The 24841-nt window shown below is 33.9% G+C and overlaps 1 protein-coding gene across 3 annotated transcripts in view; it reads right to left on the reverse strand.

Annotated features, from left to right (window-relative positions):
- The window catches only part of MGAT4C (MGAT4 family member C), a 433108-nt gene that overhangs the window by 177813 nt on the left and 230454 nt on the right, over window positions 1-24841 (reverse strand). The gene's annotated exons all lie outside the window — the stretch shown is intronic.

Consider the following 24841-nt stretch of genomic DNA (forward strand, 5'->3'; position numbering starts at 1 on the left):
TTTGACAATACACCCACACTGGCCATCCTGTCAGTTTCAGGCTGGAGGTTCAGGGTAACAATTTTAGAGAACAAAATTCTTATATATTAGTTGCATTCAGTCATTCACCATGAAATGTTAACAGAAATGAACTGTTTTAGAACTGTAAATCAAATCTCATAGATATGAGAGGGCTACAGGAGGATTCCAACAGCAATAGTTACAGTAGTAGTTTTGCAAATTTCGAGAGGTGAATAGGGTTGCATGTTTTAAGCAGTTGTTTGAACTTAATCCATGGACAGGCAATCTACTTGCAGTCCAGAGGAACATCTATTATTAAGTACTGGGAAAAAAACCAAGAAACAAACAAAAACGCTAAACAGACCCATGAAAAACAACAAGAGCAGTAAGTCAAGGGTTTTTACCTTTGAGATTATGAATTTAAGAACTGATAATATCCCAAATTCTCCTGAATCTAAAGGAGGACTGTAAAAAAGGATTTTTAAAAATCCAGCCTTTATAATCTGGTACAACTTCAATATAAATCTTAATTTGAAATGTGGTTTTCTGTTTGTATGTATACATTTGTAAGAATGAACCTGAGGCAACAGGCATAACTGTATGAAAGACAGTGTGCCAGCTATTTCTACTCATCTCTTTCATGGTAGGTCTTGTCAGTAAGAACCTATATATGTACCATTAACTTATTGTTGGCACATAGTTTGTCTGCACAAAGGCAATCTGAAGATGACCTGTTTTACTTTTGCAATACCATCAGCATGCCACACTTCAAGAAACTCTTGTGTAGCTATCTATTTTGGTTTGTAATATTTCAAGACAGGGACAGAAATGACAAAGATTAAAATTAGAACTGCTTATTTAACTTTTTGGATTTAAACACTGTGAAGTTTTCCATATGTAGACTAAGGCCTCAGTACTTCATGTTAACTTCTGACAGAGAAAGTAATTAAGACAGCATTATGCACCTATACAGAGCACCACTAGCCTTGGATGACACCTGTGGCCAAGCAAAGAAATGAAATTGATAGAAAAGTCTGCCAACACTAGCCTAGCTTACTGAAAGAAACACATCTGAACAGAAAACAGAAATTGAGCAGTGGTGAAAAATAAGAAAGCTTTACAATAAATATTTTCAAGTAAATGGTGCATTTTTGAAGCCATATATTTCCATTCCACGGTTCACATAATTTTTTTCTCCAATCCATCTTTAGGTTGTCTTAGTAGTATATTTTATGCTACTCTTTCTTCCTCCAAACACAAAGCTATGTGGAATGTAAAGTACATAGAATATTAAGAATATAAAGCTTTCAAGCTTTCAGCTTCCTTTATGAATTACAAAGGTGGAGAAACACAGATGAAGTTTGATTTCTATAGAGTTGAGACAAATATTTTCTTTTTTGAATAAACGCTATCCCCTTTTGGAGTAGGATATAGAAGATTTAGATATTATGTTAGTTATTCATTAAGGATTACAGAAATTAAAGCAAACTTTCTGGTATCCATGTTCAATTACTAATGACATGACCTCATATAAAATGTGACACGCAATGATTTAAAGTGGCTTTTAGTGTAAAATGAAATCATCTTACATGTCTTGAAAGCATCTTTTCCACACGTGTTTTAAATAGAAAACTTTTAGAAACAGCTACACATGCATAGTGGTATACCAGCAGAAGAGCAGGGCAGCACTGAAGATACAAAATGTTGCTATAATTACACCACCAGTAGCACGATATATGTGGTGTGTCCATCAAAATTTGAGTTTATGTGTCAAAAGTAATTGGAGAGCTGCATTATGTTCATAAGACATCAAATCTAACAGCAGTCTTGGAGTAGTCACTGGTTATTTTTATAGTAATTTTTACAAAGTTCAAATAACTAAAATGTTTCAAAAAGACCAGCTGAAACCCCTTTATCTTTTTGTATCACATCTTACTCTAAAAATATTGCCAGCTACACTGTTACATTGTCATGACAACTATTGTCAGTCACTGCAAAGACAAAGTAGCCGAGCAGCCTGTGAAGATATTCCATATAAGGGGACCAGCAAAGTTAGCGACATACTTATATTGACTTTTAAATGTCCAAGGTCTTTTCACTCTATTGCCCTTTCTCTTCAGAACATATTCCTTAGTTAATACAAAATGTCATCATTGACTTGTATTAAAGTTTTCCACTAAGCCACACTTTTTCTATGAAGGATATGAGAAAAAACAGTAACTGAATCTTACGCTTGAATGACATCTTTAAGTATTTTTAAAAAAAATTATGAAAAACTAATGGTAGAGATTGTAGACACATTCCACATGGAATTTGCTTTCATTATATGCAAATAGTAGTAAAAAAATGAAATGGCCAAACAGCATGAAAGGTAAGCTTTCAATTGTTTTTCAAGGCAAGAAATGTTCATGTAATATCAATAACTGCCTTCCACAGGCAACTTTGTTTACAAAAATTGCTGGGAAAAAAAATAATCAAAACAGATGAGAGAAGTCTAGCACTCTAAGAACTCCATCAAGGAAAGAGATATTAAATAGAAGAATGACTCATATTATTAATTACTTTGTAATTTCATTAAGAAATTCATAGTATGATATGAACTTGATAAATTCCTTGGAGCAAAAATTATGACTGTTCAGTTTCAGGAAGTGAATGGTTTTGCTAAAGGAACTATTAAAAAGATGCACTTCCAATTTCTGCACAATTTACAAGGCTAAGCTCCTCAGCACATAATTTTAATTGTTTTTATTTAGTTCCTTTTCTTCTTATACCTGATTTAATTAACTTAGAGATTCAGATTTATTCCTTCATTTGAAAGGAATTTCATCTACTTTTTATAGTAACAGGAGACCATTGTCTCCTGCGCTTTACAATAACTTGAACTTTTTCATCCTGAGGTCAAACACAGCAGAATTCCCTGAGTTAGTAACTACTTGCTTAGTAAAACAGGAGGAAAGTATTAAGGACGAATAGCAGTAGCAGGTGAAACTGTGGCTGGAGTTATACTAGAGTAGTGAAGAAGTGAGGCCAAGACAATATGAAAGAAAACCCAGAAGTGATAGTACAAGATGAAAAAAAATGGATTGTGGGCTACATACTTGGAATAGACAGTGAAATGTATTGAAACCTGATACAAATTTCAAACTTCTAATTTGAACATATTCTTCTCCTCACTGCACTTAAGCTTTCCCTGCTGCAAAATAAATATTTTCCAGTTTGAGGGGGTGGGGGTGGGGGGGGTGGGGGTGGGGTTGGGTGGTGGGTGGGTGGGAATATCAAAACATTATCAGATGACCTAATTTCCCAGTTTTAAATTTCTGAGTAAAACTGAATTTTATATTCATCAATTGACATAATCTTTATTAAGTCACGCTGAAAGCCTCAAGAGGAAAAATATCTGCTAACCTGTATGTAAGACAGGAGAAGTGTTTGCTGCAAGTGAATATATCTATCATGACTTTTTAAGTTACTATGAAATTTTTAAGAAGGAAAAAAAAAATAATCTTTCCAGTAGGGAAAAACATTTTTTTTCTCTGTCCTAGTACATGGAATTCTTTATAATATATTGAAATCAAGAATTTGAGATTTTGTATTTAAAGTATAACAGTGGTTTCCAAATAGTGAATATTAAACTTTGAAGTGATTTCCAGGTACAAATAAATAAGGATAAAAAGAAGTTCCTAAAAGAAAAAAAAAAAATCACAGACAATTTAATTTTAAATCACAAAACCTCAGCATGCAATCCTATAACATTCTGTCAAAGATATTACATGAATCCAACCATGACTTTCTAATAACAACTTTTAAATTCAGTGGCTCCATGAAAGTAATCTACATTAAATTACACACTTTTGTGTTAAAGCCAACTTTGAGATGGGTTCCTTAAGTGATGTGAATTAAAAAAAGAAAAAAGAGAGAAAAGGAATGGAATTATATTTCAGATTAAAACTGATTCAAGAACCACAGTGATAGTAAAGATAAAGATAAGTGTATTAAGATAAGTACACATATTACAGACAATATACCATTCTTTAATGCTTTGATTTGGTGAAGATCACTGAGAGTTACTTCATTTTAACCTCCAAACACCTTGAGATATTAAAATTGCATAGTAGATCAAACAACTGTTATGAAAAATATATAAAAACAGCATTGGAAAGGGGTTCCCATTGTCAGTACCTAATGAGGCACATGGGTGAGTTCCTCTGTTATTTATAATGCTGTTGGAGCTGCCTGTGGATATCTTGTCCTTTAGGAAAAATGCATGTGACTTTATAATACAGTTGTTGCTACACACACAAACAAAAAAAATCTTAGAGGTGATTTGTCATTGGTTAAATGAGAGACATCTCATAAAAATAGGAACACCTATGTATATTTCCCTATTTTTCCATTTGGAAAGGATTACATTTAGTCATGTTTTGTTGGAATTTTCTGTTCTGTGAAACTATTTATGGAATTAGTAAGTAAAACCAAAGATATGTATGTCATATAATATAGAGACGTGTTCATATTCACAAATATATTTCCATTTTATTCTTCCATTTATTCCATTTCATAGTTCCATTATATTTCCATGTCTTTTATAAATAGCTGATTTCCATTGTTGGCTGCTGCTATTCCTAGCAGGAAAAATCAAAACATTCTGTGCTTATACTACCACCCATTATTCACACTATGTATGCAATCAAATAATTAGCTGCAAATTGAGTGATTTACATAAACTACAGTACCAGTTCAACAAAAGATGTCATGTGTAGAAAAGAGCAGCTTTAGTGTATGACTCACAAATTTATCACTGAATCCTTGTTTCTGCATATTTTCAGCTTTTTTCTTTACTGGCTCATTTACAATGCTGAAGGTGTTGAGATTTACTTTTGTACAATAAGGTGAGTGTTTCTTTTAGTTTCATCAGCTTCTTTGCTGAAAATAAAAAGACAAATTGCCTCTTCATGTCTTTCTCACTACTATCCTTGCAGAAATAAATGTGGGGGTTTTTTTTGGTGGGTTTTAGTGTTTGTTGGTTTTTGTTTGGGTGGTTTTTTTTTTTTTTTTTTTTTTTTTTTTCTGGTTTTGTTTGTTTGTTTTATGGCAAGAAAACTTGGAGCTTTACTGTCAAGAGATGATTTAATGATATGAAGAGTTTTGTGGTAATACCAGCTTAAAGTATTCCATTCCTTTCCTGCAATGGTGACAGGAGGTGGAGTTACTAGTTTTAAAACTTGAATCAGTTTGCTGTTCCCACTCACCAAGTAACTCCACCAGCAGCTGTTGCCAACAAAATGTAGCAGGTTACAGAGGCAGGAAGGACAAACAGTAGTGGCAAGGAATGGAAAGAAAGGTGGGAATGTTTTAAAACAGGATTACTGGATGTTTTGGATCAAGCAATTACAGCACAGCACATATTTGATAAAGTAATGAGCATTACAAGAAATATTTGGAGGTCAAGACAGGGAAAAAAAAAACCAAGAAGGTTTTCCATGAATACTTTGGCATAAATGTAGAGAATCTGGAAATGCCTGACTTAACCTGTCTTTTCTGTGTAGTGATGAAACTAGATAAAGACCTACACTCTTCCATTGGAGTTGATGGTTTGTAAAACTGTCGCTGTTGACACTTGGTTGACAGCACTGGGGAAATGACCACTCAGCATAAGAATGCAGATTGAATTGCTTTGACTATGGGTGTCTTTGGAGTTTGCTAAATATTTTACCTAGGAACCAACTTTGGTCACTTCTTAAAATAACTAGAAAAAACTGCCCTGTGATATGGATCATATTCTAGACATCTTTCAGACTACTGCTCTCAATCCCATATAAAACAAAGGAACGGTAGCTGAACTGACAGCTGTACTAACTCTTGCTGAAAGTATTCTTACATTAACTTGAGTTGTGCTTAGTTAATTGTTAAAAAGATAAAAGTTGATTCTAGAATTAGTTGAATTAATGTGCAGAAAATAATTAAGAAATAACAAATTTCATATCTACTTTTAATTTTAGCAGGAATGATTTTTGGCACACAGATTGGTTCTTTGAAATTTAAAACAAGTTAAACCAAATTGGAACAACTCCTATTATTCCCTGAAATAGAAATCTTTTATATTTGCATTATCCTTACTTCTCAGCCTGAAACTTTGCCATTAATGTTCTTCATCTCTATGATGTTCAAAATTCACTGTCAAAATATTTTTTGTCGTCATTGCCTGTAGAAAATATCCACCCAGTAGGGCTGTGACTTTTAATATGGGACTAAGTAAAATAATGATCTAACAAGGACTGGACCTCTCACTCTCCAGAGTGGTTCCAAGCCTGAACAGTTGCAGCAAGGAAAGGAGGCCCCATCATGTAAGGCACTGGAGAAAAAAAGAGCAGTGGTGTAATGAAGAAAGTTCTGGAGCTGGGTTTTAATAGGTGGTTAAATAATTGAACAGGCTGCTCATCAAATCAGACTGAACATCTGCCAACAGGTTTGCACTTTTGATGGCTGGACAATTAGGACCTGAGGGTTTTTTTTGTTTTCTTTTTTAAATTCAAAGGAGGCAAGGGAACAGCATCACTTCTAAATCTTGGTAACTGCAAAGAACTATCCTGTGAAGTTGAAGCTGAAAATACCCTTAAAAATATCCTTTTTGGATAGAGGGTCAGAGCAAAATATCTAAAATATCTAAAAGACTAAAATGGGAATGAATTCTGCCACTTCATGTCCAAACACTTAATTTGACTTTGCTTATTTTAAAATAGAAATATGTGACTTGCTTTTATATGCTTTCAGCTGAAACATACACAAATAAAACTAAGCCAAAGGGGAAAATATGAACTGTGTTCAGGTAAATCTTCAGTTCTGTGGTGATGGTGTATTCCTCTGATGCAAAATCTGTTCACTGCTTCACCCTTTATACATATACACTCATCTAGCTAAATGTATTTGCTATGTAAAATTAAAAATATTATGAAAAAATGAAGATAGGAAGACCTATTTGAATAACACTAACTGTAGATTTAAAAAATTCCTTTTTGCATAGTATTTATGCTGTGCAATAGTAGTTTAAAATACATAAAATTTAATGGCACCATATTAATCACACTGTGTAACCTAAATGTAATAGGCACTCTTATAATTAGTGTTCCTAATGTATACATATGTATACCTTAGTATGCCTAAAGTATAAATCATATTAAAAATATATTACCTGCTTATATATAACTATATATATATACACATTACCTGTATATATAACACAATATAATATATATAGGTCCAGATAGAAAAACTATATTTAATTTATTTACATTTATAGCTACATATATACTTATCTATACCTATCTGTCTAGATCATACGCCAAGCAAAATGCCTTGAAATAATGTCAATGTCAATAAAGTAATTGCACAGCACACTGAGAAGACACTGACACATAGGTATCACCAGTGCTTTCTAAGGGTGAGAACATGCAATCATAAAACTTGTACAGCCCTGCCAAATTGTAAGAGTTGGTCTAAAAAGAACAATATTGTCTCAACATAAAGAATGGTTGCATGTAAAACACAAACACACAGGAGCTAAAGATCTGTACTGTGAAGCCCTTGCCCGAGGCTGGCCCGTCACCAGAGAAATGTGTAAAACCTGTATATCAGCCTACGAACAATATCGAAGATGACTTGAAAGGCACCCATTAGAGGATGACCCTCTGCATTTGAGGGAGGGTGAAGGCTTGTGGGATGCCTGGCAGGTGGATTATATTGGCCCCTTTAAGAGATCAGGTGGAAAACATTTTGTGTTGGTGGGAGTGGAAATAACATCAGGACTAGTCCAAGTAGAAGCCTTTAACAGGGCTACGGGGGAGAACCCTGTGAAAGCGCTGCATGAATGGTTTGGAACTTTTCCAAAGCCACAAGAAATGCAATCTGATAGCAGTTCTCACTTTACTGGCAGAATTGTACAGGACTGGGCAGAAAGCAAAGGGATTAAATGGGTGTTTCATACCCCGTATTATCCGCAAGCTAATGGAATTGTAGAAAGGACCAATGGTCTCTTCAAACAACTTTTGAAACCTCATGAGGGAAATTGGGACGTCCGCTTGTGGGAAGCTGTTAAAGATGTAAATGATAGAAGGGGGGTAAACGGATGCCCCAAAATAACCGCTTTTTGCCCAACAGCTCCTTCCTTGATTTCCTCATTAAAGGGACCAAATGATTTAAAGTACCCAGCTCACTTCTCAGGACAACCCATTCTGGCGGCACTTCCTGCTGTGGGAAACATACCACTGGTACTGAAAACCACACTGAATGCATGTGCTTGGGAAGCCTCTGATGCCCTGGGAAAGGAACATAAGATAAATACCCCTGGATAATCCCATCATTTTAACTCTTTTTTGCCTCAGGGAGGCAAGCTCTGTTGTTTTATTTTTACAGGAGAACTCTGAGGGACACTGAGAACATGAACTATAAATAGATGAAAATTCATAGCCCTAAATTTTAAAATGACTAATAGTAAAATTGGACTGGTACTACTTTTTTGTATTTTCCCACTTACGCATAACCAAAAGGGTGCTGAATGGCCTTGGTCTAAAGCTATTGTCGGGTATACTGGTTTTACCGGGCAGTATCCCAAGAATCACTTTCCAAATTTGGCCACTGTAGTACTGCATGATGATAAGGCCTATTCCCCACTTGAATGGGAGTGGGATAGGAAAGACTAGATCAGAACTTTAACTGGAATAATTGGAGAAAAGATTATGGTAGGATGTAGAAAAGTGGGAAGAATTCTCTATGAAAAGGCCTCTTTAATTACTGTCTCTGGGAATCTTTTGGATCCAAATTTAACAACCAGAATTCACCCCGGTATTTCAGCAAAACTTTGTCATACTGCTGAGTGGGAATGTGATAAGCAAGAATCCCTTATTATGTGCTTTCGCCAAAAGCACGTCGGCAATTATACCACCCTGGATCCAAGTACCAACAACGTTAAGATCTCTAAATCTTGTAAAAATGACAAGACTGACTGTTGGTATAACTTCACCTTGACGAGACCTGTCTATGTGGTGTGTAATTGTTGAAGAAATCCAGCAAACCGATCAGATCTATTGAGTCTGACCTTCAAATTCAAAATAAATGCTGTAACTAAAACCCCAGTGATGCTTGTTGCAATAGTCATACACCATGGCATGGACACAACCCTCACGCTGAATGACAAAAATAAAGTTTTACCCCCTTTTATGGTGGCTCAGGGTGACAACATCTCCATACGATGCAGATTAATTACTGAATCCCTTACTGTGCCAACAAACAGCTATGGAATTGAACCCCGTGGTTCTATTTTGTCATGTAAAAACCAAAGCCAAGATTGTTGGCTGCATTTGAGTGCAATGCAGTACCCCTATAAGATTATGTGTGGCATAAACAAATGTAGTCTACCCCATTATTGCCTTAGGATTTAACCACAATGGAACCATACTCTATCCTTTCGAGCATAGAGTATGGGCCCAAAAGGTGGATGAGAAACGGCAAACTGTAGATTTGGAATCTTGTATCATGTGGGAACAGCAAGGATTTGTCTGTGAAGGCAACACAATCATTGCTCAGGACATTTGTTTAGACACTACACAGAATATCTGTCATTTTGAGATTCGTCCTGACGATAAGCCTGAAATAGTGCTTGTATATATTGGCAAAGGTTGTGCATGTTTGAGAACTGCTTGTAATTCTGTATCTGTAGATACAGTGATTGTAGATACTAAGAATCATTCAAATTTTTGCGTTTGCAATTTTATTAACATCACTGGATGTAACTTCTCCTATTTAGCCCCAGTCACATCTCACCAGCTCTTGAAATCTAATTATACACTGATTCACGAATTGCAGCCTGTACCTACTGGAATGAATCTCACCTTGGTAAAACAACTGTTACAGCATCAAGACTTGATCAAGATTCTGGAAAACGTTAGAGAAAACAGACAGAAAACCTTGATAACTGTCCATTACAATGTGGAAGAAATACACCGTATCTTGAGAAGAGTGAGAAAAGGTGCAGAACATGGATGGTGGGACACACTTTTGGGATGGTCACCGACTGCTACTGGCATCTTAAACAAGTTGTGTCACCCTATTGTTGTCCTTTTGATATTGGTCTTGATTGGTCTTGTTTTGTCAATGATATTGTATGTCTTAAATTGGAGAATGGTAAAGAATTGACGTATCTGACATCTGTAATCAATGCACATAACTTGTTGAATATCCCCTCCAATGTGGACATCCCTAAATCTACTGACACAAGGAAAATTGTATAAGACCTAAACAGATTTATGTTTAGTCATTTTGATGAATACCATTTGATTTTTGTAAATTGTTTGAGATAAAGATGATTATTTTCCCCTTCTTTTCCTGTCTGTCATTTTCTTTTCCTTTTTTCTTTCCCTGTCCTTTTACCCCTCTTAGAGGATTATATCACTGCCACGTGATCCTGATAACAATGTTGAGCCATGGGGTGGTGTAAGAGTCGGTCTAAAGAGAACAAAATATTGTCTCAACATTGCCAACTGAGACCTGGAGATGGAATGTGGTCCTCATGGACACCAAGACACCAAGACCCTGGGAAAGAGAACTGCATGGTACGAGGAGTACTATGCCGTTCCCTGCCACCTGGGATTGAATAAGGCCACATAACAGCTGTCCAGAAGATGGATCACAACCATGGTCATAACAACGAACCAGAAAACAGTACAAGAACACGCCTCCTGGTCTGAAGCTACCCACCTCTGGGGCAAGATAACCTGGCTTGAGAGGGCGGAGACTGGTGGCAGTCCATGGACCAGAGGAGGAGCGAGGTGTGTTGCTTGGCATAAAAAGATGCCTTCTTAGCAATGGAACTTTAGAGATCTTCCCTACCAAGGATCACGACGATCAGAAGGACTGGCGGGACGCTGCCTGGACCTGGGACAATAGGGACGCCTTGGACCCGTGGTGGTAGCTATAATCCTCTTTCCTTTTCTTTTTACTTTACCTTTTATTCACTTTCTGTCTTTCTACCTATTGCACGCCGCTTTACGGGCAAATAATAAAATTGTGCTGTTTGATTGAAGCATAACCCCTTGGCTTGGTCAACTTGATTTTTGCGCTTCAAGATCATAGTTAACAAACCACCACCAGTCCACTGGGTGGACCATGACACAAATTAGGTTCACAAAATTATTTACAACTGAATACTACACCTGTATACACATATAACCGATCTCAGAAGTTTCCCAGAAAATCAGTCTAACCTATCCAGTGTTTATAGATCTAATTTAGTTGGGAAGAGTACAGAGGGGTTTTTCAAGACTATTATATTCTAATCAAGAGGGAAAGTGATGGTGGCAGTCATCCCACCATTATAAAATAAAGAAAAAAATTATAAAGGAAGTCAAAGAGAGAGTACTAAAAAAAAGTGTTAACAGGGATGAATGTTCACATTTCCTTATCAAACACTCTGTCCCTCTGGTATAGAGTTCATTGTACTTTACAGGGGGATGCAGCAAAGTCAGGAAACAGCTATCAAAATGATTTGCTCAGTCAAGGGAATCAGGGTAGTTTGTGTTCTAGGGTCTGCATATTTTTCTCATTTCTTCCTGCAAATGGTATGCAACATTCTGTGTAGCTTATACAGAAATTAATGTATTTGGCAAGTTGATAGCATAGGAAAAAACCTTTGATATTTATCTAAATTAGAAATCTGAGAATCACTGACATAATGAGAAAAAAGTATGATGGAGAAGACTGGGGGAAGGAAGGGGAGGTAAAGAGAAAAGATAGAAAACCCTCCTATTCACTTTTAACATTTAAGGTTATATTTATGTTTACATTTTCATTTTTCTTTATTCATAAATTTGAAATCAAAATAGAACATTTTTTTCTTGAAAACAGGAACTCTATCAAACATTCATATAATAGGATGCTTTGTCTAAAACCACAAAATCTAGTGTGTTCTTAAGACTCAATTATCCTCTTGAAGAGGAAGGTGTCTATCAAAATCACGCTATTATGAAATTAAATTAAAAATATTAAAAGTAAGTAGAACCAAAACAAACAAAAAGCAGTGCACCTTCCTGCTGTGGTTCTGTCATTCTGAAGTCCCAGTTTATTGAGAGCTGCTAGTCTGCAATACTACTTTATCTTTTTTCATTAGGACTGAAAACTGCTAATTCCCTAATTACCTAAACACAGCTCACAGTTGCTGTTTTTGCAGCTGATGAACATTTCACAAACCCTTTACAAGTAGTGGATCATTTAATTTTTTAATTACATTTCTTTCACGTGCATTCAGGTTTTATGTCAGAAAGCCCTAGTATACTGCTTTTATAATAGATGAGGTTAATATGCTACTCTGCCCAACAGTTTACAAAGAATCACTGGTCAGTAGCACAAAGAACTCTTTCCAAAGATCCCATGTTCAATAGTCTTGTTAGGCTACTTACAGTGAGTGCTCTTTCCTGTATATTGATGCCCATGCAAGTTAAAAAGACTAATTAGACATCCGAGCAATGCCTTAGCTCACAGCAGTTCTGATTCAGCCACTTCACTAGTATTAGAAATGTTGAGATTTTATTTCGTAAAGATTGAGAGTGAATGCTTTTTTCCATCAGTTCACATAATAGTCCAAGACCAACAATAAATTGTTTTTAAATTTTCTTTTTTTTTTAGTGCTTTATGGAATATTCTTCCAATTTTACCAGCATGGTCAGTGTTTTTATACTTCTGAGTAACAAACAAAATAAAAAAATCAGGGTAGTATGAGAATGTCTTATAAATTTATTCCTAAACTAATTCAACAAGTAAGTTTTCACAGAAAGTATTTCACTATAACAATAAATAGAAACAGAGATCTTCTGAAATTTACTTCTGTGTTACAGCAAAAATATATGGCTGACAGTGTAGGAGAAATGTGTCAGGACTAGAACAACAGGTATATTTAACAAGCTATTCACTTACGGAATGTGTGACAAAAATGTGCACAGATAAAAATCAGTATTTATGGGCAGCTCTTCTTGCTATACTGCTAAAGTTCAGGAATTTGTTACTAAAATTTGCAGCAGGGGAGGAGGCCTAGAGTGACTTCTTTTTTTCTCAAAAGGTGCTTTCCACCTACAATTCCTATATACTTTAATCAGAGAGATGAGTATTTTGTCAATCTAAATTCAGCTATGAAAATTAACCCTCAATAACTACAATTAAATATTTTCACCCTTATTTCTAACTTTTCGTCCATGTTTTTGAAGAGTTTCAAGGCATAAAACATATGTTTACCCTCCATTCTTCATTTATGATCCTAAATATGCTCAGCTATTCAAATTGCTAAGAAATACTTTCCCACTAGCTATTTGCCTGCACTTTTAGATGATCAACTTTTCCATTCCCTAGATGAAAAGAATCCAGAAGATAGGTTCGTTAATCGTGGATCACAATTTAATATCAGAATTACATATTAAATCAGGTAGCTATTCTAACATTAAACAGATAAAGCTAAGTAGCCAAGGTCAAATTTCTCATTTTCTATTGGATGATACTGAAAATTTACACTGCAACAACTTACAGACAGGAAGAGTTCATTAGACTTAAGACACTGAAAAAAGTCATAGAAAAGTGACTCAATTAATCTTTTTTTTCTAGACTTGAAAAGTCTTTGAATATGACATCATGCAATTAATTATTTTCTCTAAGAATTAAGGATTTCTCCATGTTAGATTTCACTACATTTCTGTCGAGTTTAATTTTAAATGTCCTGATTCATTTGACTTTTACCACGTTCTTACTAAACTGCAGAATGAAAATGCACATTTTGGAAGGAATATTTTCATCAAGAACTATCATAAGAAACACAGCAGCCATCTACGAAAATGAATGAATGAATGAATGAATGAATGAATGAAAGAATGAATGCTTTATCTGCCCCTGATTTCCTAATAAACTTTTAAGTTAATAATAGATATGTAAGCTAGCTCAGTATATAGTAAGTTTATGGCAAGAAAAGATATTTAACAGATTTATTTATAAATTAATCTCTAAAATTCTTAGGGGAATAGAAATATGTGATCTAGACAAAACTTTTCCTCATCTTTTCACCCATAAAATGGCATAAGATTTCCCTAGATTACTCAATTTTGAAGAAAAAACCCAAACAAAACAGCTTGGAAAAAAAGGTTGACTTCTGATGCTCAAGAGTGTACATCTTATAAATAACACAGAAAATTGATTATACAATTTAGAAAATTTTTGCAGTGTTTTTAAAACTTTAAGATAGACCACAAAATGTGCAAAAAAGTATCCTAGATATAACTTGCTAATTCTTATTTTTATTTAAAATTCATTCAGAATTTCTCTGCTTTCACTAGATCTAATAGTGATTACATGCAAAATACAGCTTTTGTGCCAGCTATAAGCCATCTTTACAAAGATACATAATACAGAGGAGAGCAAAAGGATAAGTTTTAAACTATATCTTGGACTAGAATGTAAGTGGTTGCATTTTACGACTGCTTTTGAAGTTTCCATCATATGAAAATCTTACTATGGCAAAATTCTCCCCATGAAGTTAAAAAACAGCAGTTAAACCTTTATGGAAAAATCCTGATTTTAAATATGTAAAAGCCTGCACAATATCTATTGTATTCTGAAAATTGTATTAGGTGTAATAGACAAAGTTTTCTTTTTTTTTTTTTTTTTCACAGTACTTGCTGACCAATTACTGCACAACTGAAATTAAAATGGGATCCAATCTATTATGCCTAATTATTTTCAAATGCTAGTGATATTAAGACTTGATTAGTCCATACAGGGAAAACAGTTCTATTAGTTCACACATCAGTGGAATAGCATTTTCTGTAACAGACCATCAAATGCCAGCCATGAAGTAAATTAATATGCTACCCTAGGAAAAAGTCATTTTAACAGAATTTTAACTACTTGTCTAAATTCTACTTAAAGCTTGTTATATTGTTTCTGTGTGTTTATTGCATTTAATAGATAATATTAAGTGTTCTTGAAACAGCTATTGCCAATGAGTCAAAAAGAATTAAAACATTTGGATTGGATCTGTGCATGAAATTTCCTCCTTTTCCTATTTAAGATATTTATAAATATACAGAAAACAAATAGAAGAAGGCTTTTTAATTTTTTTCTTTCACATTAAGTTGCCAACTAAAATTTTCAGGATGCATAAGTGAAAGTTCTCTTGGAGGATGTTATTACAATTCCTTATTTTTTTAATGCATAAAAGATAGTGTCAGGAGAGTTTAGAGAAAATATTTTTATTCATTGTTCTCCATGACAAAATTACATTTCCAGATTAGCCTGAGAAATAAGCAAACAAACAAACAAGCTTTGGTATGTTCAAGAGCTTTTTAAAAAAGGAGTAATTCACCTTAAATTCCTGGATAACACAATTTTATAAAGTTAAACACAATCTACTGTTGGAGTCATAGATTTCAAAGAACTTCTACTTTTCTCATTGAGCTCAGTTGTAGATTCCTTTTTAATTCAATGGGAATATATACAAAGAAATTTTTATATTACATACATCCCAGAAAATTCAGGTAATAGAAAAAAGTGAATCATAAACCTACAGATTCATTTAATAGTCATGACATTACATAATGAAAGAGAATATGGTCCTTATAGTGTGCAAAAAGATTTGGCCATGTCAACATATAACTCTACCAGAACCTGCTTATAGTTTGAATTTAATCCTTTCCTGATTTGTATTCATGCTTTTGAAAGAAAAATGTCTTCAGAGACCTCTTGTCCGTGTATTCTTTAATAGTTAATTTAGGTTTTGTTATATCTGAGTTCATATCTTGTGTTGGTGTGAGCTTTCCCTCCAGATGTATTACCTAGGAAAAGAGGAGAGAAAAAAATACTTTGCAAATATATATTATATTGTATTGCACTGTATTCTATGATATGATATATTTACTCTTTATTAATTGCTTTCAAATGCAATGGAAACTTACAAGAAAAATTACTATTTCAAGGATAAATGTGTAAACCTGCATCATAGTGTGTTTAAATACTATGTGACCTTTGCTGTCATTACTTTAGTGCCATGAATGTTAGTCTTTATGTCTTTTCAGGTAATTTTTTTTTTTTTCCAGTTGGAGGGTACATACAGGTGTATGTAATAAAGGAAGTCTCTCTGTGGCAGAGACTGAATGTTTCATAATGGCAGTAAAAAGGGACCATGTGTATTACTGAGTAGCTTGGCAACTGTATCTTACTTCTCTTTTGAGGTCTACAGAACCGGACTTTTCTATATGGACAGTTTTCCAATGAAAAGTAAATATTAAGAGAATGATTGATTATATAAATCCTCTATATCTTCCTGAATATGGATTCCTTAAGGCTTACATTTCTTTTAATTTACTTTTTCTGGGATTATAGAGCCACAATCTTGTTCCACCCTCAAAACCTGGAACTAGTTTTCTTAATCTTGAAGAGGAATTTGGATTTCTACCCAAATGGTTTGCTTAGCTCTTCCAAAAATCTCAAAATAGAAAATTCAATTTGTTTGCTTATCAATACATACCTTCAAACAAGGAAAAAGAAAAGAAAATAGATTCTTATGAAAAATCAGAAGACAGTTTTCTATTGGAAAAGTTACAATGATTTATTGATAACACTTGATGCATATCTCAAATATATGTTTTAGCATTTACTTGCTGAATAGCACATTTAAGAGTCATAAAAGTTAATATCACTCCAATGAAGTGCTTAGAAAAGCAATACCTACAGCATTTCTCTAAAGATCCACTACTCAAATATAGCAATGTGCACAATGATATAATACACAAAACTAATATCAGATTGTCCATATATTTTCATATTCCAACTGAGTTCTGACTAAATAATATAACTCCTTTAAAACAGAACTTTACATTTTTAATATGTTCAATAACTTCATGCAGAAATATGAAAATATTAGGCTTTATTGCTTGCTAATTATAGCCACAAAACATTATTTATACTGTAATTTTTTTTTCTGATGTAAATAATAAAATAATGTTAACTACAATGATTTTAATATCTTGCTTATTTGGGGAGTCTCAGAAGAAATCCATCTGGAAACTAACAGTGCAAACTAAAGGAAGGGAGAATAACAGTGAGTGAAACTGAAAAACACTGCTTTCCTAGTTTTGTCATATGTGGTATCATGTTTGGTTTTTATATGGTGCTCAGAAGAGGAAGCTATTGTTAATCTAATAAGACCGTGCATTTAATACTGCACATAATATAATGTGTAAAATGTCACCAGTGTATCTGAGATGGAGAAAAGGAGTCTGAAGGCAGGAATGTCCAAAATCAGGTCTATAGCAGAAAGACTTTTCAGCATCTCTAGTATAAAATGCAGTAGAAAAGAAGGAAAGAAATGAAGCGTTTGTGGTATTCCAGCACCCAATAACAACAAACAAAGAGCTAACTTCTTGTAAGAGGCAAATACTGAAGACTAATATTCTGTATCCCAGAATGATGGAATTTTTGCTGGATACTTTTCTATGACTTTTTGTTCGTTTGTTTTTTCCCCTATATGGTGAAGGCAGCAAAATCTTTTTGGGTAAGTCATTTTGGAAGAATAAAGACTTGATGTTGACCCAAAATTCCAGTCAGAAGCAGTGAATTTGGAGCTATTTCTCAAAGCATGCAAGTTGGTAGCTCCATCATGAACTGTAAAAGGACCATCATCCACATTCTTCCCTATTTATTAGTTGCAATACACTGGCTAGAGGAGTTTGCAAATAAAATATGTGATTTTAGAGTCAGAAATTGCCACAGGTGCAGTTTATTAACAGCTGATCCTCCTTATCTCTTAAGAGTGAGAACATTTATGCTATGTATACATCAATAAACAGATGTTATAAATTGAAAGTGGTTGGGATTGATATTGACATAACCAGAATTTGATCTTGATTACAGGTAGCTAGATTTGACTATGAGAACCTGAACTGGTATTATGGTCCCTTTGAAACCTACTTGATTTTGGGTTAAGGTGAGGTTAGTAGTGCCATGATATGTTATTTAATAAGGGGGTAGTTAATCTGAAGACTAGGAGTTATAAAGTGTTTTCACATAATTCTGAAAATCAGGAAAGTTTGCTTCAGGGTTGGATCTATTACTGAAAATAAGATACTTTTAGTACCTGCAGTTATTGACAGAGTAAGGATTGTCATATCTGCCATACTCAGTCATTTATCAAACACTACATTATAGAGGAGAACAGCTGATTGTTTCAAGGTTCCAAAGAATATGTGGAAGCATGGAAAAAATCCATGGAGAAAACTTTGAACAATCATCTAATGAAATATTTTACTATGATTAAGATCAAGTGAGTTAAAAATGCCAACACCATTAAAGTATATAATTATTCATGGTTTTAGGTATTCAGTGGAAGTTCTGCATAATTTTAATTCAGAATTATACAAAACTGTATATTTATAACATATAACATATAAAAGAGCTTGGAGAACAGGAATTGGTACCTTAAATATGGAGAGGTTATTCTGAGTAGAGTTTCAGAGTTTGGGGACATAAAGGAAGATTAAACTATTGATCATTTTGACCCTGTGTAAGCAAAAAAGCAAGACTAGGCAAGGTCATGGCAAGATAAAGCCATAATGAGACAGACAGCAGACACAGACACAGACACACACAAAACCCCCCAGTTTTCCCTTACAGGTGATAAGTTATATAACTTGAAATACGTGGAGTAGGAGATTCTTATAGAATAAGAATCATCGTGGGTGTGGAAAAATAATTTTAAAAGTTAGGGGTTTATTATAAAGAATTTAAATGTATTTTTCCAAAATTGGGGCAATAACATCAGCAGATCTGGTAATAAGAATTTAAGGGACATAGACATTTGGCTTTTCAGTCAAATATGTAAAGAATTTGTGAATGTCTTTTGGCAACACAGTATACTTAATGGGTTGAAAAGGAAAGAGTCATCTAAATAAACATGGATTTACTGGCACAGTATAACGTACTCAGGTGGCTATGACATGAAGGTTCAGGACAGGCACTAATAATGTGACAATTTTTAAAGCACATGAAAAGAGAAGCAAAATTTAAGGTTAACTGATAACCTCCTTGAATTATTTGCTAGTACATTGTGAAATACTAATTTCCTATTTGAAAATACATCAACTACCATGTGGCCATGCAATTTGAGAATACTATTTTTGTAAAGTGTATTTGCAATAAAGACTATTCTATTCTGATAAGTCATGTTGGTAAGTAGTGTTCCTTTCTATATGGTATCTGTAGATTATATCTAACAACTCACTTAAAAGGTTGAGTTGCCAAAAAGAAAAGTGATTTATCTCTTGTGAGCTACATCCAAAGAACATTAATCCTACCTGGAAGTTATCACCAGAGAAAAGTTAAGAGATTTATGTTCAGGTCATGATCGATATCCCTAATTTAACTAATGGAGACAAACTCTGGCTCATTGGTGTCTTCTTGTCTGCCAAGGAACTTAACCTGAGAGAAAAAGATAAACCTTACTCTCTCAGTTTTTTACAATTGTAACATAGTTAAAAAAAATGCTTTAAGTGGGAGGTATAGGCTGAGGGGAACAAGGTGGTTTACATAAAGCATTTCCAAGGTAAGCATAGTCACAGCTCTCAATCATGAACTGATCTTATACTTGCTTACGTGTGTACAGTGAGTATTTGAGACAGCTGAGAAGGAACTGAGAAATTATAATAAAAGATATATTTAGTAGTTCTTCCACTCTGAGGATCTGCTTATTGCGACTGAGTTTTCTATAATTAAATTAGGGTTGATATGCCCTGAATTTTTGTTAAAGTTATATGTAATCATCAGTTGAGTAAGAAGTTTTAATGCTTAGCACTCTGTTTTCATTTGTACTACCAGACTAAAATACTGTAGACTTAAATAAAGTTAGATTTATCACTGAAAGAAATTATGTGTAATTAATCAGAAAATAAATACCTAGAGGAATGACACAAAGAACATTGCTAAGTGTAACTTCAGATGTGAACACCTTCTCAACAATGAATAGTAGCTGCACATAGAATCCCATTTCTTTCTACTATGAAACAACCATGTGATAATACCAATTCATGAAAAAGAAGCTGAAACAAAATCAAAATGACACGTATGTGCACACCTTCTTTAATTCATGTTCCTTCCAACAATGACACCTTTGCTACAAATTCTGTAACCATAACACACAGATTATTTTTCTTTGCTCCTTTGGACAACACACGTAAAAAAACCTTGCCTCACTGTCAGGGGATGTAAGGATAAAATTTCTTATTGAACTGGGCAGAGCTATAAAAGTAAAAAAAATAAAGTACAAATATCATGGTGAATCAAAATTAATGTCAAATTTAATAGCATTGATGATTGGGTCAGATTCACTATGCAGTACTGTCAGCTCTAAGTTACACACACATTGCAAGAACAAGATTTCACAGCAAACAATGGGAAAAATTTACTTTCTCATTGGTAAATTAGACCCTGGCTCTTGCAGAGGTTATGATGATCTTGCAGATCACCATACTTCAAGAGCATAGCATTTTGCAGAACTGGATAGCATTTGTTCAAAATATTTGTGATAATATTACTGTATGTCTTTCTGTTTCTATTACCTTTTTTCCTGAACAGGTATCCAAAACCATAATGAATAATTTTTTTAGATATGCTAAATGTAGCATCAAGTGGTTTAGGTGGATACTTTTAAAGAACTACCAATACTAGCAGTATCATCTTGTCTTCCACCCACTGAAATTCATCTGTGCTGTTTGAGTTGTACCAAAATCCATCAAGGGTCGTTAAAATATAGTATGTGCAGCTCAACACTGAAAAGGACCACTCTGTAGTAAAGCACTGTCCCTCTCAAGCAGATAGCAATTAGGACTTTCCTCAAGAAACTGTCATTGCTTGTCTCACCAGCCTTCTTCACTGTCTAAAGACAAAGGCTTAGGAAGTGGCTGGTGAGAATATTAAAGCCCCAAGATTTTTGTTTTCATCCTTTTCATCTGATGGCCAGTCTAAATATGGAATTTACTGTAATAGCCCTGATTGTAGGGTTATATAGACAGACATCCATACTTCTTTGGGTCTCTTTCTCACTAGATGAACTGCCTATGAGTTGGGCGGAAAAGCATAGCTTAAATTGTTCCATTTTCCCCTCTTCAATAGATTACACAGTACGGATTTAAGCAATTGATCATCTGCACCTAGAGACCTATGCTCTGTGATTCTCCTTTGAATTGCTCTTCAATATGTATGTGGTGCTGCAAGGAAGAAGAGAGAAAGATTAAGTGGATGCTAGTGTCAGCAAAGATGTGAATGAGGCAGAGCTTTGGCACTTTTTTAGACTAAGACATCTTTGCTTTATGGGTGCATTGCCAAAAGTGAGGGTTTGATTGAGGGGAATGGGTTCTAGAGCTATAAGTAGAACAGAGAATCATAATACAGGTGCACTGAGAGAAACCTTTAGAAGGGTAGATAGGGATTGAGAGAGTGAGGTTATTTCTTCAATACTTGTAGTAACCACTTTTCACACAGATTTTAGTATGATGCTGAATACTCACTGAATATCAACTTATATATCCATTATTTTTAGTAACATTAGCACTAAATGGCCCTTTTTCATTTCTAGATCATTTTAGCTTTATAAAGTTTCTACAAGTCTCATGCTAAGCAAAAGACTCATAAAATACATTATTGGAAATGGCACCAATCACCTACAATGTTTGTTTTCTAAAATCTTTAGCAACTTACCATGTAGCTTAGATTGATGAGGGCAGGCAAAACAAAAATTGTTAGTATTTCTATTCTTTTTTTTTTTAATTAATAAACTCTAAATATGAGTTTGATGCTTAGTGAGTACTGTGAACTGTTATAGGCAGAGTTATTGTAATTTATTTTATAGTCGAAAGCTAACTTCTTGCATCAAACTTCCAGGAAAGCATTTATTTAAAGAAATAGTTTAAAAGAAAACAAAGGATTAATTTAAAATAAAATTATATACATCAAACAAATATTTTTATTTATATAATTAATAATAATAATGGTTTAATTGTCATGTAATGAAACGTATCTAGTATCAGTAATGTGGTAATGTGAATAAAAGTGGTGTTTTAGAAAATGAGATATTGGTGGTGTTGAAATCAAATTCATTGTTCACCAGTCAATAATAAAATGGGGTTTTGAATGAGGGCTTGAATTAATGAAATATCAAAACCAAACTTTTAAGTATGATTGCAGCCTAAGCAATCAGAAAATCAGTCATTCTACCTATAGCTTGTTAAAACATATAATCCACACCTATTGATTAAAAAAAAACCCAAAAATACTCAAACATTTTTTCATTTAATCAGATTTATATTTTTTTCTAAAATGTTCTCATCTAGAAAAAGCTGGCAAGAAGAGGGCCACCTTGCCTAGTGAAGCTATCTTCAGGATTTTTTTCAAGCCATACAACAGTCTCCAGCTCTTATAAGAGTCTCCAGAGCCTTTCCTCAGTGACTGCATGAATATGAGAAGGGAAGCCCCAAGCCAACTACTGATACATCCTGTATCCATAGTGTTGTGTGTTGGAGGCATATCAATATTACAATAATTCAGAGGTGGGTGGGAAATGCAATTGACATCAGTAGTGAGAATTAAGAAACAGGAAAGGATACAAGACATGGTAAGTAAGGAGGAGCAACTACCCAGGGAAGGTGCTTATTATTAATTAAGAAGGGCTCTGATACTAAACTATAATCATCACAGCAGACTTGCATGTTCCCAGTTCCACTGTTCATTTAATTAATCACTCAGTCCACAGTCAGTAAGACTTCAGGCACATTGGGCTCAAAGCTGAGGTATAATTGCTTTAAGCACACGTAGTAGCCAAGCACAGTCACATTTAGAAGACCAGACTTGCAGCAGCCTGGAAAGAAGATGCACAGAAACGCATGTATCCATAATCACAGCAGCAGGACAATGGATTACTGATTTTACTGACCAGATACATAGTCAGTATGAGTTATTCTATGTACTAGAATAACACAGAATACTGACAAGTGTCATCCAACTAGAAGTGTGGTTCCTCTCTTCAGTATATTTGCTTATTACCCTATATCAACAGGAAATTGTACATACTGGATGGAGTGGCAAAAGAATGCATTTGTCCTTATTTGTATATTGAAACAGAATGTTTCTTTAGCATGTTGTAAAAAAAAAAGAATCACAAAAGTAATTAATACACACATTAAAATGTATTAGAATTTCACATCATCCACACATTAATGTAATGTTTCCTCCCTATATTGTTTGGATTATTCCTTCTGGCATTTTGCATTATCAAGCAGGATGTTCCATGTCAGAAACATTGTTGCTGATTTTAGTAATATACATAAATATCTGCAATGTCTGTACTACAAATGACTCCCTGGTGAAGACAGTGTTATCAGTGATGATGATAGATGGGAAAAAATGATATATTTCACCAGTTTGGCAATAGGCATAGTATAGAATTTGTATATCAATGATTTTCAATATTTGTTTAGCTTTCACGTGGAGCTTGTGCTGTCAAATGAATATGTTAAATTGTTTTTTTCTAAGTTTTATTTTACGGTTTCTACAGTATTATATGAGCTTTTTCATATATCACCTTTATCATCACCTCTATGAACTGTACACACATATATGCAATTTATACTCATGACCAATAAGTATGATTCACTAAGTCAATGCATAAATGTGATACAGTTTACCTCCAAGTACAAAACTGATATGTAGCTTTAGTTTATTTTAATAAATTAGGAAAAAATATTCACAATTCACAAAAAATTATAGAATTACAACTTAACTAAAAAAACTGCTAGGTTGAATCTATAATTATTGGTTGTACGTGAGAATGTGTTTACTGACTGTAAACTTATATCAGGTAGGTGGAAAGTAAAATCTTTCATTTTGGTAATTTAAAAAGTACAAGAAATTAAATTAATTTCCAGTCACAAACTTCAGCTCTGAAAAGGTATTTTGGGATTACAGTACTTTAAAACTCAATACATTTCAGGACATACTCATCTTTACAAGAAGCTCAATTTGAGTGAAATTTGAAGTCAACAGCATATTAATTAGCTCACTGTTTTGCCACCTAATACAACTAAAATTTATCTCAGAATAACTTTAAAAAAATACTTAAAAAGATAATTAGAGATGTATTTATGTATTTTGATAAGCAAAGATGGTAAATATGTCTAAAACTTACTAATACAGATGAATAAATATGTAAGTTAAAGGTGTCAATAAACATATTTTTGGAAGTACATTCTGGCCCAATTTATGTAGGTGCTATTCTAATAAATTGTATAGTTGCTTAATTGAAATTGAGCAAAAGCTATCAGACACTAAGCATGTGCTATCATCTAACATAGCATCTGGCTAAAGAATAGCAAACAAAGAACAGGAATAAATGGTTGATTTGACAATAGGAGATTATCTGAGAAATCCCTTGGTGACCTGTGGAGGAAACTATTTTTAAGTATATTCATAGATGGATGATCTGGAAAAAGTATTGAACAATGAAGGAATTATATGATGATATCAAAATTATTCAAAATAGTCAAATAGTTGATAGCAAAGTGTTGCAGAAGTGTTTTATGATACTAACTGTACCATATAATGACAGGAGAAATTCAGTATAATCAGTGTAAAGCAAAAATTATGGAGAAAAGTCAGATAAGTATATACATGTATCTATAGGGTTCTAAACTAACATGTAAGAAAAAGCATTAGAATAATTGTGGCTAACTTTATGAAAATAGCAGTTCTTAGCTGCGGTCAAAATTGTGCAGTT

The sequence above is a fragment of the Falco punctatus genome (assembly GCF_963210335.1).
Source record: "Falco punctatus genome assembly, chromosome: 6".
Taxonomy (NCBI): domain Eukaryota; kingdom Metazoa; phylum Chordata; class Aves; order Falconiformes; family Falconidae; genus Falco; species Falco punctatus.